This window comes from Quercus lobata, chromosome 4 (genome assembly GCF_001633185.2).
Source record: "Quercus lobata isolate SW786 chromosome 4, ValleyOak3.0 Primary Assembly, whole genome shotgun sequence".
NCBI lineage: Eukaryota > Viridiplantae > Streptophyta > Magnoliopsida > Fagales > Fagaceae > Quercus > Quercus lobata.
In genome coordinates, this window is record NC_044907.1 from 59286471 (window position 1) to 59290905 (window position 4435).

Genomic DNA, 4435 nt, shown 5'->3' on the forward strand with positions numbered 1-4435 from the left:
AGATTCAATTAAACTTGTAAAATTCATAACATGATTGAATAAGTGATCTTCCAGCTTAGAATTAATTGGTCTAGTTATTTTCCTTAAGAATGGTAGTGACTAAATTTAGTAGACAAAAGTTGGTGAGATTTTGAGCCTTTAGACTGACACATCCATATCAGTCTCATTAATCTTTCATGTGAGATATTCTTCCATGGATTTGTTTCTCTAGAACTTGCCTTGATTCTCTTCAATGTCATATTGGCACATGCATGCATGAACATGATTAAGGCCATCTTTGTTATAAGCTACATAAGCCAAATAGCTTACCTTGTAATTAATTTTTCCCTTTATTGAACCCCTTTGAGTTTTTTTTTTTTTTAATTATTGTGAACCCACGCTACAAGCCTTAAATCCGAAAAACAATGTTTTTACCCAAGTTGTGGAGCTAGTGGAGCATTGTTCATCATTATGATATGTATAGGTGTGCAAGATGATGGAAATATTAATGTACGCAGCGGAAAATTAACGGATCTACTTCATTCGCAATTGTTAACCTATACTAAGTAAGTTTCAAAATTTAGGAATAAGAGAGTGTACCTTGGTATGGTGAATTTCAAAATCAAAGATTAGAAGTTTTTGAGAACACTTTCAATCTTCACTCCAATTCCACTTGTGCCCAAGAAGTGTGGTATCTCAATCAGTTATATGTGTATGTTCTAGAGAGTAAAAATGAAAGAGAGTCTAAAATGAAAGAGAATCTAACTCTCACATACATACCATTTCATGTTCTTCCAAAATTTTTGTATGTTTCTCTCCACATAACTGACTATCTAATTAGGCTAGACTTTTGGGCCTTTCCAATTGGGCTTTAGTGTGTGGCTTGGAGTGGGACCAAAGGGAACAAATAAGACTTTAGCTCCAATGGGCCTTGGACTTTTCTGTCAACTCTTGACAAGTCCAAAGTTACCATTAATTATATTTAATACTACTATATAAATATAATTGCACTCTAGGCCTTATTAATAAATTATATCTCAAGACTTTATTGTACATACAACCCCTTCATAAAATATTCGTACTAATACAAAGTTATGAATGAAGACTGCCACTTTGTAGATCACTACATTTTAATCCTTGAGGACCCAGTTTAATCATTTTAAGTTATTTATCATATATATATGAAATCCAATTTCATAAATATATATTTTAGTAATTCCTTACTAAAGTGGTTAGGCCTAACACTCTGAATAACCGAACCCATTAAACTTATCTCAAGGGAATATTTTATATCTCCGATAAGAGACCCTAAATTCCTTATTGAGAATATATTTTCCAACAACACTAAATGTGGCTGCCCAACATATTGAGGTTTTGACCGTTAATTTAGATCTCACTTTTGATATATCAAAGCAACCTACATTCCATGATCAGGTCCATTATCTCTCAGGATTAAGAGTTCATGTAATTATAAGTCATGAGATTTATTATTCATTTGACAGTTCTTAGGAGAATAATAAATCTTACAGCGGTCCAGTTCAATATGTTTTAACTCTTAAAACATATCAACACATCAACTAAAAGTTTTCACTTCCATAATCAAGACAAATCATTTTAGTTGATATGTTATAGTTTTCACAGATGAAATGCCCAATTTCATCGCCGACTACGAACTAAAATTCTGAGTTTACAAAGAATCTGTGATTTATATCTTCTGTGACTTTTCACATAAATCACATACTATACATCTCATGGAATATATGATAATATCCGAATATTCATGTTACCGTTATTTCAAATAATAATAAAACAATTTTATTAATCACAATATTAAGTCATACATAGTATCATACAATAGGATTTAAGGGCACTAATCCTAACACAAGAAATAAGTGTAGGGGTGTATAGATTTGTGGTACATATGACTGGTGAAATGGAACATGTTTTAATTCTCAATTCGGGAGTTCCATTGTTGATGTAATTTTGGTGAGAAAAAAAAAAGAAAAAGAAAATCGAAAAAAAAGAAAGAAAAGAAGAAAGGAAGTGATGGAAGAAATTGTTTTTAATGTTACAAACTATCCATGTTCATAATTCCTCCTAAAATTCCAAGAAAGGGGTCTGCTTATACGTGATATATACAAAGGTGGAAGTTGCTTAAGGGAGTGATTGGTTTTACATGTCTTATATATTCGATGCTTGAGTTGATTCATTTTTGCTCCACTAGTTTCGATGGCTTTTGAGCTACATTTCCAAATATTTCCCACCATGATCCTAAACCTCGTTACAACCCTTGAAAAGTCCTTATGATTCGTGTTATGCATGTGATCCTAGTGGTGGAGAATGAGAAGATATTCAAGACTATGGTAGATCATTTCCATTGGAATGAATTTGAGCAAAACACATATCCTTCAAACACATGAGAGTCGAGTGTTTATTTCTGTGAGGGTCTACATATTTAGTTTACTCCATCTTCGAGTGAAAATGCTTACTAAGTAATTGTAAGTTTTTTAAGAATGTTTGTTCATGATATGTTATGAGTTTTGAAGAACTTGGTTGTTCTTTATTGATGGCGTTGCAACCTTGGTGTTTTTGGGAAAGTGAATTTGAGTTTTGCTCGAGGACGAGCAAAAATTAAGTGTGGGGGAACTTGATGAGAATGCAAAATGTCATATTTTTCTCTATTAATGTATAGTCTTTTATATTTATTTGGTGCCTAAATGTACTCATTATTTTTATATTTTGATTTAGGATGCAAATGGAGGCATTAAGTGCAAAACGTAGTTAATTGGGTGATTCTGGATAGCTTCAACATCACTTCGTAATCTGGGCATAACTCTTTCATCAGAGTTCCAATTGAGATGATTCAAGATGCTATGGAGCGCTAAGACAAAGCTCTACAACTTTCTTGTTTTGAGTTTTGAGAGATATAGGCCGCAACAAGGTCGAAATCGGGCTTGAAGTTGCTACACCTGCACTGCTGACGTTCTGGAATGTCCCTTTGCTTGAAATTCTAATAGGCGGATCTGATGCAGTTTATTTTTGGAAGCTTCTAGATTTGATACACGAAAATTCCAGCTGAAAAACACCACTTTCCTTGTTATATTAGGAATTTGTTTTATTTTTAATATTTTTCCTTAATTAGTCAGATTTGGATATTATTATTTAGAATATTTTTAGGAGATTTTGTAGGCTTGGGAAAGGGAGAATGAACATGTAAAAGTGGGAGGAGAAATCAGAATTGGACAAACACATCTCTCTCTCCCCTCTTCTCTAATTTATCCTTCGAGTTTTCATCATGGCCCTACTTGACTAAACTTTTATACTTGGTCGAAGGAAACTGAAGCCCTAGAATCAATAAAACTGTGAGATCTAATTTATTTTTATTGTTCAATTTATACTTTGAATATTGGATATTCTTTTGTGCCTATTTTCATGACTGTCTCGTTTAATTACTAGGAGGCTTACTAGTTTATTATTCGTTGCAATCTACTACTAGGTTAGATATCAAATCCGTAATTGTTTGATCTCTCTAATTTGTAAAGCAACCAAGATTTAATGATTTGCTGCGTCAAAAATTATTAGATCCTAGGAAGAACGCTTGACTAAATTAAATGCAACCACTTGTGCTTGTGTTGTTTAGCTTCATCGATCTCTCTAATTCTTAAGGCTGCTACTAGATTAAACCTTTAGTGCTTGTCTTGGATTGTTTAGTAGTTAGGGTTAATTAGATCGCTTGTTTTCTAATTAACTGCGACTAAGGAGAGATAGTTCCAATGGTGAATATTCAAAGTGAATTGATATATGTTTGCATCGATGATCAGTTATAATATTCTGATGGTGGATGTTGACTTAGACCAAGGTTTGTTTTTTTGATTGATTTCGATATTTTAATTTGAGTTGTTCCTTAGTTTTTTTTTCCTTAAAATTGTTTTTATTATTACACTAATATGATGTTTCGATCATCTGGGTGAGACCATATCTTCTTTGTGGGACTCATGAGGACATCGTTCCATTTGTACATTATTTTCATACAGAAAGATAGAGATGGGAAAGTACTTAACAAATATAAAATTTGGTGCTAGCTCTAGTATCTTGTGTAAAAATGACATCTCAATGCCTTTTAATACTCTTTTCATACCATTCAAGTAAACAATTTGCACAACCAGTTATAGTCCGATGCTTCTCTAGGCAATAATCATATCTTAAGACACCCATCTTATATAATCGAAGAATGTCATTCCTGTTGATGTGAATGCAATGTCGAAAACTTTTTATATTACATTTTTTAACGTTGAGTCCTTCTAGCATTATTTTTTTATTTTTGCATTTTTCAAAGTGTTCATTAATGCACATAAAAAAGGGTTCTTCTTGAACATTATCAAGTTTAGAGGGAAAAGGATCTAGAATTGGAAGTGAAATGGAGTTAAATGAACTAGAAGTGTGGTAATTAGTTTTC